The 11,908-nt window shown below is 44.5% G+C and overlaps 2 long non-coding RNA genes across 2 annotated transcripts; one reads left to right on the top strand and one right to left on the bottom strand.

Moving 5' to 3' along the window:
* The first annotated feature begins 6,395 nt into the window (after positions 1 to 6,395).
* Positions 6,396 to 8,945, top strand: LOC311009897. Its single transcript, XR_014596708.1, has 3 exons — positions 6,396 to 6,450; positions 8,598 to 8,659; positions 8,895 to 8,945. It is a non-coding gene; the product is annotated as an uncharacterized lncRNA (long non-coding RNA).
* Positions 7,161 to 11,877, bottom strand: LOC311009896. Its single transcript, XR_014596707.1, has 3 exons — positions 11,762 to 11,877; positions 8,681 to 9,563; positions 7,161 to 8,646 (listed from the first exon to the last, which is right to left on the bottom strand). It is a non-coding gene; the product is annotated as an uncharacterized lncRNA (long non-coding RNA).
* Positions 11,878 to 11,908: the final 31 nt, after the last annotated feature.

Raw genomic sequence — 11,908 nt, 5'->3', positions numbered from 1 at the left:
AAGGCTTTTTAATTCTCTCCAGCTGAAGTTCAGGCCGAGCAGCTTGAGCTGGAGGAGAGAAAGGGGGATTTGGAGCCGCCGCTCCTGAGCCAAGTGGGCCGTGTTGGGTTACTCACGTTAGCGTCGTGGGCTCGGAGCGGGTGACATAATATTTGACATGAGATGCCAAGTGTGAGAAACTGAGTGTGTTTTGTTCTCCTCAGGGTGTGAAGGTATTAAACCAACTGGCAGGATCGCTGGAGAGCCGGCGACTGATGGGCCAGAACAGCTGCACAGGTACACACACACACACACACACACACACACACATTCTTCTATTGTAGTTAACTTTTTCTTTATTAGATTTAAATATGAGGATGTGTTGGACCATGAGATCATGAGAGACCTCCACCTTCCTCCCACGTTCCTCATACCAACACAGGAGAAAACATCAGCTTTTTAAAGAAGGAAATCTATGCACATTCATTTGAGGACCAATATAAAAACATTGAAGTACTAAACTCCAGAAGAGCTTAAAATCAGACGTCATCGCTTACGTTGATTGTCCTTAAAATTCCTGCGAGGAAATATCTGAGGGCATAAAACCCACGAACACACGGCTCACACGGTTCACAACAGGTGCAGAAGAAGATCAGGTTGCAACACTTTCTTCCTCCCCCTCCTCTTCGGCTTCCCGCCTCCCTCTTCCTTAAATTAATGCCAGTGAGAGCGGCTTTAGACATTTCTGATGTGTGTGTGTTTGTGAGGGAGGGGGGGTCGCTAATAACCAGGCAAGGTACACTAATCTCTGATGGCAACATTTGGTTTACCTTAAGCTGGAGGGACAGCTGTATTAAAAGCAGGAATTATCCTAATCAGTTCAAACTCCATCCTCCTCCCTCCCTCCTCCCTGCTTCACCTCTTTGCATATAAAACTTCCACATTAGGCTTAAGAGTACAACGGCTTAGCTGCTGTTCGCCCTACATCTGTCTTCTCTCCGCCACCACCAATCAGAAAGGTGGATGGAGGCATGAAGGGAGGAAAAGATGGAGGACGGTGATGGAGGCAGTTGTTTTTTTATTTTTATACCACATTCTGTCACAGCAGTCAGGAGTCGTTAGTAAGGAAACGCCTGAAGCCAACTTCCTGTGAAGGCAGGCCTTTATTTTGAAAGGGCACTGTGAGAGATTCTATTTCTGGTTGATTCTTCGTTAATATGTTCCCTGTGTATTCATTTGCTTTAGATGCAGTGGTGTCCAGGTTTGTTATTTCCCACTAATAAGTTTAATATTTTAGGTTTATTTCCCACGAAGTCTAAGTGTAATATTTAATGGTAATTCCTGACCTCCTAAACCTGTTTTCCGTGTCAGAGGTATGTGTATTTCAGACCTGTTCCGGCTGCACTGCAAACCGCTTCTCTCTGCTTTTTTTCTCTTTTTTTTTGCCTCTATCCGAGGCCCTCGGCACCATAAATCCGACTGATTACTCCGCACCCCTTTTGCTTGACTGAACCTTCACAATCAGCCGTGGCCGCCAACAATGAGGCCCTGATGAATCAAACATCCATGGCATTAGTTTCACCTTGCTGCCCCTTTCCCATGCGCCGCCGCCTCTTTGTCAGGCCCCGGTTTGATGAGAAGGACTACTGACACTGGCTGCACCTATTGATAGACAATTCTGTAAGGACGGACCCCAACTCCCCGACCAAGCCCCAGCGCTCCTCCCTCCTCTTCCCCCCGTTGCCCCCAAAATAAGGGGCAACATTTGATTGGGGCGCTGCACTAAAAACCCCCGCTGTCTGTCTGCAGGAGGCTTTGTGTTTAGGTTTTTAGAGCAACGTCTCAATATTTGCAGACGTTGACGAAGTAGTCCGGTTCTCATGAAAGCTGCGTGTGTGTGGAAATAATAATAATAAATGATAATAACCCACATTGTTTAAAATCCTCTGTTTGGTGTTTTCTTCAAACCGGCACATTTCAGAGCAGATTCTTCTAAATAAAATAAAATAAAAAATCTCTAAAGTGGAGTAACACATGAAGTAATTTATTGAATTCATGCTTTTGTCTAATAATCTTTTAAGTGTTGAGAAACCGTAAAACTTCCTCTGATGCTGTTGACCCAAATATGATTTATATTTCCTATAAATTCAGGGTGTGTGACGTCTAGAAGCTGCTCTCACGTGACTCCCCTCTGATATCGTTGTAAATTCAGCACAGAGACTTCCGGAGCGTTCCGGCCGTCGTGGACGGTGTGCAGCGGCGGCGGCGGCGGCTCGGCCACGCCGCGGCCGTCGCTCGCTGAAGATCAAACCCTAAATGTGAAACGGGGCGACGAACAACGAGCACCGAGCTTGGCAAACACAAGTGTGTGTGGAAGGAGAGAGAGTTGCTATCATGCTCAAGGCTGCTTATAATGAGAGAGAGACTCATCCAACGTGCTACCCACAATGTTTTATTCATCGAGATATATTTGATTATATTTGAATTTAATTGACATTTGGAGATAAATGGAGAGTTTGATTCCAAAATGAGACATCCACTATTTAACAAAATTAACACCTCTAAGAAAGTGATGACTGGCATGAAAAGTAGAAGTATCCCATTAAAGGCTTCTTGTTGAAGTTTGATGTGTGTTTATGTGCAGAGATGAGCTCGAGGAGGCAATAGAAGACAATCGGTTTATTAATAAACGAGTGGGCTTCACGTTTGTGTTTCTGCTCGTCGGATCCACTAAAGGTGGAAAAACACAGACGATATGACGATTCATGCATGTTGGAGCTGCTGTTTAATCACCTCCTTCCCAGGAGATTTAAACTTTAAATACTTTTTCAAGCTGTTATTAGTCATTTTGCAGCATCCATCAGGTGAATTATTGTGTGCAGCATCCATCAGACTCTCTAACTGGAGGAGGGTCGGCCGGTCGTGGGAAAAGTCTGTTTTTTCATCCAGTTTTTATTTTCTTTCAGGAGACAGAAGACTTCCGAGGCTGCACAGACATGAAACCCTCCCGCTGCAAAATACTACAACTCCCATGGGGCATTGGGGTAAGACACATCCAACGCCTGAGCTTTAAATTCTGCGGATAAGAAATGTATTCTTATTTATCCTTATTTGTTTCTGAAGGGATGTAACTTCTCCTTTACATTTGAAAGGTTCCTCTGGTACCAGATAGGTGCCCTGTGGAACTATTTGACGGCCGAGTGTTTACCTTTTTGAAAATGTTAGTGTGGTAAAACCAGCGTGGTTGTCCTGTGTAAAAGGATGCTTGCGGCAGCACGTGGACTGGTGGAGCTTACATCCGAGCTTACATGCAACAGAGCAGGGTTTGTAGCACATCAACAGACATTTGGAGTATTTCCATGGAATAAAAAATCCCTCTTTGTTCGGGATGATGGCTTCCCTTCAGTCTCAACATGTGTCCGGCCCAGTGAGGTTTAAATCTGCCCACCTGTCCACACACTAATCCTCCCAGCCTTATTACAAAACTGTGCAATTAATTAAAGGCTCAATCGCCGGGATTAGTAACCTACATTCATTTTGATACTCCTATCGGTAACAAAAGTATGAACCAAAAGTGTGTTTTCCAGGATTCAGGGGAAATAACGTTGGCTCAGACGTAAAAATCTGAGAACGAGTGTCAACTCTGGGTCGTTGCCAGGAAAACGCCAGAAAAGCCAAAGGACTGGAGGTGGTTTTAGTGCAACAGCAGGTTATTCTAGTTTACAGTGGCATTACAGAGATTAAGATTATCTCCTCTGTATGTTTGCAGCATAATGAAACAGGCCTGATATAATGACCATCAAATCTGGATTAGGTCATTCACGGCAGAGCAGGGAATTTATTCCAATGATTATTGTGAGCAGGTTGTGTGTGTGTGTGTGTGTGTGTGTGTGTGTGTGTGTGTGTGTGTGTGTGTGTGTCTCTCTCTCTCTCTCTCTGGGCGGACGTATATCTGAACACACTTCAGGTTTCTCTATTGTGTCATGAATAAATTCCCCACCTTGCATCGCTTCCCATTCAATCTTATTCACTTGTAATCTATTGCCGTTCACGTTTAGTGTGTGTGTGTGTGTGTGTGTGTGTGTGTGTGTGTGTGTGTGTGTGTGTGTGTGTGTGCAGGGCCGTTACTAAAGCAGGTTACGGCTGCACAGAAATGACACGGTGCAACAGATGATGGGCATTATCCCATCAACCTGCTGTTTCTGTACACACTCTGTCCCCTCCATGTTCCCTTTGAAAGGACAGCAGGAGTGTGTGTGTGTGTGTGTGTGTGTGTGGGTGAAAGGGGGGGTCCTTTCACACACACTTTCATGCACACACACACACTCTGCACCTGTCACAGGCAGCCTGTCGGAGCAGGAGAAAGAAACTTGGGCCGTGAGGAAGAGCTGAGATGAGTTTGGCCGTGACTGATGGAAGTCAGCTGATTAAAGAGAGGGAGTGTGTTGTGTTTAAGGTCGCAGGACGTTTACACACTGGATAACGTACACTAGCTGTCCGGCTGTACGGCTTATTTGTCATGTTGTTTATTTCTGATATTTTTCTCTAATTGATTCTGTAGTTTCTGCATTAATTGGTGAATAATATGAAATAAGAGCATGAATATTGACTCCTCATCCAGCCACTGGAAGGAAGGTGAGGATGAAATAAGAGCATGAATACTAACTCCTCATCCAGCCACTGGAAGGTGAGGATGGATGATGAGGAGCATGAATACTAACTCCTCATCCAGCCACTGGAAGGTGAGGATGAAATAAGAGCATGAATACTAACTCCTCATCCAGCCACTGGAAGGAAGGTGAGGATGAAATAAGAGCATGAATACTAACTCCTCATCCAGCCACTGGAAGGTGAGGATGGATGAGGAGGAGCATGAATACTAACTCCTCATCCAGCCACTGGAAGGTGAGGATGAAATAAGAGCATGAATACTAACTCCTCATCCAGCCACTGGAAGGTGAGGATGGATGAGGAGGAGCCGTCCCACATGAGGTCGGGACCCTGACAGACATCCAGAACAATGTGGAGTATCAGCAAACAGGAGATCTGCAGAGTGATACAGGTGTAAGCCTCGTGGGTAATGTACCTTGCCAGAAGGTTAACTCCACCGCCTGTAATTCCCCCCCCCCTCCTCCCCTCCTCCACCACCGGACAATAGGCTCAGCAGTGGCCTGGTGATTGCCTCTTTTCACATGGAAATGCCGGCCGCCTCTCTTCTGCCAGGTTCCCCTAAGCAGTGTACAAATTACAGTTTACAAGGCATGGAGGAATAAAAAAGCGCAGATAGAAACAGAGAAGGAGGGAGGGAGAGCAGCAGCAGAATATCTTTTCTCTGGCTATGTTTTTTCTTTTTTTAATTCGGCAAAGTGACATGTAAATTAGCCTTTAAGTGCTCCACTCAGGGACTGTGATCGTGCCCTAATTGTCACAGTCAATTGTGGCCAACAGTCTCTTCAATCCAGGCAGCTTTTGACAACAAGCACGCCGGGATCAAAAGACGATTCATCGCCTCCCCGGCACACACACACACATATGCAACCCTGTCGCTGTTTTTAGAGAAACGACGAGCAGGGAGAGGTGAGAGTGATGGCTCCGCTCGGTCAGGAAGTGGTGAACACAACAGCAATTTGCTTCCTAGATCAACACCCCAAAACCCCGTTTGAGTGTGGAGATAGCGACGCGGGGAAGGGATGGTGTCTGAGATGAGCAGTGGAGGTGCACATTTTTATTGTGATACACAACTCATTTCCACTGACATATGTTCTGTAAGGAACTGTAATTTCTATAATTACTTGTTATACGAACAATAATCCGACGATGTCGATGCTCCTGGCAACGAGAACGTGATTAAGGTTTTTATGGGTTCTGCTGAGGCAACTCAAAGCACTTTATTTAGGGAAAGATGTGGTTTTGGTTAAAAGTCCATGCATCTTGTCTTGTTCTTTCAACGTTTAGCCAAAGCCACAATCTTTTCCCCTCGAGTTAACCGAGTGTTTCATTAATGCGAGGCGAACGCGGGCCACAGGTCACAAACCCGGGTCTCCAGGGTCACCGTGCTGCTCCTCCACGACCAGGAGGACCAACTGACCGCCTCCACATGTGTGTTCAGAGAAAGACTTCCTGGACTGGAAAAACGGTCACGTTCACTTCCACGGTGTAAAGCATCATGATGAAGGAATCATTCATACTGATGATATTCTACACGTTAAATCTCATAAATGCATCATAAATAAAGACCATCTCTGATTTTGAGTGTTTATCGTTCTTTTTGTATTTTATTTTGAAAGGGAAATGCATCTCTCCACTAGCGGCTGCACACGTTTAAATGTTTGTTCATGATTCTGCATATTTGCAGGATTACATGCGATTGCACTTGTTTTTATTATATCATGAAAATAAAGTTCTCTCCTCTCTCAGCAGCGGGTTCTGGGTTCATGCCGAGATCCGACTGTGGACGAGGTTTCTGCACATGTAAGTCAGATCTTTTAATTCTATCTTTGTGTCCTGAGAGGATGTAAACTCATATACAGAGGCAGATATTAAGAGCATGCCGATATGCAAATGTCTGTCGAGATTAGAGCTACAACAATTATTCAAATGTTTGATTAATTATTCAGCGGAGACGCCGTCAATTATTAATTTCAGTGAGCGATAAGTCGTCTTTTTTTCTCCCCCCCCTTCGTCTTCCAGAAAGTTTTCTTGTGGGATCTATCAGAGTCCCAATCAAAACCATTTTATTTGTCAAGTACAGTAAATGTTGAGGGATTGTTTTGGTGGAGAATCACCGGATCAACAGGAAGCATCACGTCGCATGCTGCCGGCCATTTTAACGGCTCCGCTGTCCGTTCAGACCGCCGGGGTTATTAATGCCAGCCGTGTCCACGTTTATGGATAAATGTGTTGAGATGACTGCTGACTTTAATTCTGACACATAACGAGCTTCTTCTTCATGCCAGCAATCAATAGGGGGGAGGGAGGGAGGGAGGGAGGGAGGGTGTTTGAACAGCCAGGCCGGTGATAACTGAATACATAATCACATCTCCTCAGACGTACATTCACTTTTATTCAGAGCGGTTATATAAACAGAAACAACGTATTAATGGTTTACGTTGGAAACGAGAGTTATGCTCTCATGCATATTTATTATTCATCGTTAATATGACTGTTACATATGGATTGATTGATGCATTCAAGAATAGAAGACGGATATCCTCCAATAAAAAGCAGAGAGTAAATAAAGGCTAATCCAGCGTCAGGTAGAATAAAAGGTATCACTTCTGTGTCAGCTGAGGCTCAAATAAAAGTTTTACTCCGTCGTCTTCGCCAACTCGTTGTCTGGAAGCGTCTCTCTGCATGAAAAGAAAAAACACATGATGCGTTTGTCTTTTTCTTCTCAGAGTCTCAGTCGAATAAGTGGTCATTTGTAGAAGCCTCTGCACAGTTTTCAGCTAACAAGACCAACATAAAAAATCAATACTTTTTTGTTGTAGGCATTTGTTTCTGCAGCAATCTGCTATGCAGCAATCTTGTTCTCTCTTGTTCAACTGAGAGAGATCAGAAAAAGATTTTTCTTCTTCTTCTCCACTCTTTTTTTTTTTTGCTCGTGGCAAATGTAAACTAAATTCATTTTGCATGTTTGAGGAGTTCTGGCGGATCACAGGCTGGAGCCTTCGCCTCTCGCTCTTTAATTGTCCGTCAATCTGTGGAGTTGTTGTGGTGTCGAGGCTCTAGCGGTGGCCATCACAGAGCCAAACCCCGCCGAGAGAGGTTGGGTTTGATGTTGCAGAGCTGGGAGAGCCGCAAACAAGCGCCGAGAGGAGATGTGATCTAGGATGTTACAGCTTCTCTGTCGTGCACACAGAGACGTCTCTCATTTTAATTAAAAAGACTTGCTTTCGGGGCTGGAGCCCAAACTGTACCAGGGTTTAACACCCGAGGCTGAGCCGCGCTCGCGTCACAGCTGCTTTCAATTGGAGAAGCGAATTTTCAAAATGGCCCTCCTTTTTTTCCCTAGGCCCTCTTTCTGGTTAAAAAAAAAGAAGCTTTGTTTGATTGTTTGTTTTGCTCTAAATGTAATTAATAAAACATATTTTTTCTAACGTTACATAATCACTTAACTGGACAAATCAATAGGAAATACTGCTATTTCTGTCTGTAATAATTGTATTTCTGTGCTGAGAGCGAAGCTGAGTCATGATGAGGCGTTCCCCCCCAAAAAATAAAACCTCCCCTTACTTCATGTCTGAGGTCATAGGTTAAATGCACGCATGACGCAACGCTGAAGGAAAGCATCGCCGGCCAGCACATGACCACGCGGCCGGCTATCGGCCCGGCGACCCCCGTGAACTCTGAACCGGGATCCTCCGATCCACCGAACCGGTCTGCGTGTCCACGTCTGTTTGAAGAGATAATAATAATATGATAATAATAATAATCCAGATAAGAATGGGAGTGAGGAGGAGAAGCTGAATCACTGTGTTTGTCTTGGAGTTGTTCGTGCCAACAAAGTGTTTGTATCTCACACGTCACATGTGAATCTGTGTTGCTTTGACCTTTGACCTCATCCCTATTGGAGTAGGAGCTTTATCTGATCGAAGTCTCTCTCCGGTCGTCCACAGCAGTTCTACGGCCGCCGTGTCCGTGATGGCGAGCAGCAGAACGTCACATCTGGGAGACACGAGTAGGTTTCACACACACACACACACACACACACACTCACACACACACTCACACACACACCCACACACACACACAGCTGTCTGCAGACAAAAACTCACATGTGATTATAAATGTTAATGTTATAAAAAAATCATAAAACGTCTTTCTTAAGTTTCCCAGAGTGAATAATTAAAACAAACAGCAGGAGTGATGAAGATGAACATTCCTCATGTTTTTGTGTTTTTGACTGGGCATAGATTCATCACTGGATGCAGCACCACGTCATGTGACTCTCAGATCTAAATTAGGCCAATAATCAGGGACGCCTGGCAGCGGAGTTGTTGAATGCACAACATGTACGTACAACAGTGTTTCAGTCCTGAGGCGTGTTCTGCTGTGTGTGTGTGTGGCTGTCTCTCTCTCTCTCTCTCTCTCTCTCTGTCTCTCTCACTCTCTCTCTCTCTCTCTCTGTCTCTCTCTCACTATATGAACCAGGAGGTGATGAAAGCAGCGTTTATTCTGCCAGAAACGGAGATGTCTCATATATGATGCTCTCCTTATGAAATATCACACACTGATTATTTCAGCACTTTAATATCTGATCTGAGGTCTGTTTTATATGAAAAGCATTTTACCTGTAGATGTTTAATTTTGGAAAATTCACCCCAATAATTTCAACCTGCAAAAGCTTTCAAATGTGAGCCTTTTTCCAAAGGCTAGTGACCTTTGACCCTCTCACTTTCCGGCTGCTTGATGCAGATTTTTTAGTTTAAAGTACGACAAAAATCAGATTTTTTTTTTACAGTGAATAGATTTTATTATTTTTCTGTCTGCTCTGTAACTTTATATGACACACAAACCCAAGTCACTCTAAATACGAGGAAACATTCCTCCAGCCCCACTGCACCGCTGTGTGTGTGTTTACGCTGTCAACACACACACACTCACACACACACACACACACACACACACACACGGAGGGAGAGAAAATTAGGATTATAATCTTGGTAATCAGCAGTCATGCCTGAGGCGGACAGCTGCAGAACTGCAGAGCTCCAATTTAGGTGTTGGACATTAAAAACCATTAAACCCAAGTGAATTTCCACTTATTGATTTTTCTGGGGCAACATATCAACTTGAGAAAATCAGCCGGGGCAGATAACGTGCTGCAAAAGCTTCCAGTTTTTATTCACAGAAAAATACAAACACAGAAAAAATAACCACAATTCACTGGAAATGATTTAAATAATTACAAACCGGTTTTTCTTGACAATCTCATAAATTACAATTTCCCCAAACATTTTTTCCTCATAATGAATTAAATCACATCAACATTTCTGCAGGTTTAACAATCCGGACATCGAGTAAAGAATTCTGAGAGCATGCACATGTTGTTGTCCCCCCCCCCCCTCGTTTAAATCCATATATTCATTTAGCACCGGGCCCCTACAGGTCACACACCGACTGTAATCCGGTTTCACGCTGGATGTGCGGCCCACGTCGGAGAAAAAAGGAAAGGCGAGGTGCCACTCCACACTCTCCGATGAATGGGACACGGAGCTGCAGCTCGTTCAAGTGTGTGTGTGTGTGTGTGTGTGTGTGTGTGTGTGTGTGTGTGTGTGTGTGTGTGTGTGTGTGTGTGAGAGTGTGTGTGTGTGTGTGCGCGCGTGTGTGTGTGTGTATGTGTAACAGAGAGAGAGTCCCGGACTGCTTCGTTTACATGCAAGCACCGTGGCAGTAAATTACGCATGACAATAATTCACCCAGGACTGGATCCACTTTCGACCCGAGAAAAACGGGAGGCAAAGCAGCTCCCCCCTCCTCCCCCTCCTCCCCCTCTTTGTTGTTCGATACGAGGAAGAGGAGGAAGAGGAGGAATTATTCAAATACTAAAGAGAATTTAGTCAAACTTACCAAAAACAATTTGGACAAAAATAACCAAACCAATTTACACACACGTTAGAGAGGAACTAAATTATATTTAATATAACGATAATAATTATAATTATAGAAAATAGTACGAATTGTTATTGTCATTATAAATAGGATAATTATAATAATAAAAATAAGTGGTACACAAAAACAGTTTATATTAAAAAAAAGAAGCTACGACTGATTTCTTTTTGCTGCGTCTGATTGTTTTATTATATTTTTTTAAGGGGGGGGGGGGGGGATCCAGTTCAGCCTCTTGATTGATGATTTAATTAGCCATACAGTGGAACTGCAGGAGGACAGGACACCAAATAATGCTTTATTTACATAACCAATCACTGCGCTGCAAAGGTGGAGCTTCCCCCCCCCCCCTCACCCACGGCTGCAATGGTTGCTTCTTTAATAAATGTGAGATTCATCGCGTCCAGAAGGAAGAGCCGCGCTAATAATCCCGGAACAGTCCCCTAATATTCCTGCAGGGACTCCGCTGTGTCTGCGGCTCTCTGTAGGAACTTTACCGTCACTTTACTCTACTTTATGGTATTCCAGCTCTCTATATCACCTCCGGTCCTGCAGTCAGAGCCACCCCGCATCCCGCTCTGGGTCTGGACTCACTGCGGCTGCTTTTCGTTCGGGTGCAATTAGAAAATGACTTGCGCAAATACGCAAGAATGCAAACGAGTCCCCCTGCAGAGAGTAACTACGCGGAGTTCGAATGTGACACACACACGGAGGGATGACGCACCTGCAGCGCGCGCGGGGCCGCAGGTGCGTCACACAGGTAATAAAGGAGCCACAATTCACCGCGTTCTGCACCAAATAAACCCGTCTAAAAGTACATTTAACCGGCCTTTTTTACTGCAAAAACTCGTGACACAAATCCTGCCAAACTCTTGATTCCAAAAGCGTTTAAATTCCCCAATAATTTAATAAAAACAAGTGAATCACATGAAATGAAATGAACGCTCGCATGAAAGCTGAACTTGTGTGGAGCGGAGACTTCCACATTTAAAACGACAAAAACACAGTATTTGAGAGGAAATGCCAGCAGTGATCTATTGCAGCGCGGATAGAAGCCGAACATCCCAAACCTGTTTACAATAAGAGGCTGTGATGGATGCATCCCGAAGCAACCCTGCATTTCTGCAAATGAAACGCAGTGCAAATAGAAATAAAAAAAACAAATCCTTACATGATTGCGGCCGTGGACGCGCTCCAAGTTTCTCCCCCTGACTCTAACACGCACGTTCACACGGAGAAAAGGAGGAAAAAGGCACACTGTCGCCGGCTCTTTGCTGCGCGTCGGAGCCCGACATAGTTGGTTTCACTCAAACAGAGA

The sequence above is a fragment of the Eutrigla gurnardus genome (assembly GCF_963514095.1).
Source record: "Eutrigla gurnardus genome assembly, chromosome: 24".
Lineage (NCBI taxonomy): Eukaryota > Metazoa > Chordata > Actinopteri > Perciformes > Triglidae > Eutrigla > Eutrigla gurnardus.
The sequence above is the reverse complement of the archived record's forward strand: the minus strand, read 5'-3'. Positions and strand labels throughout refer to the sequence as shown.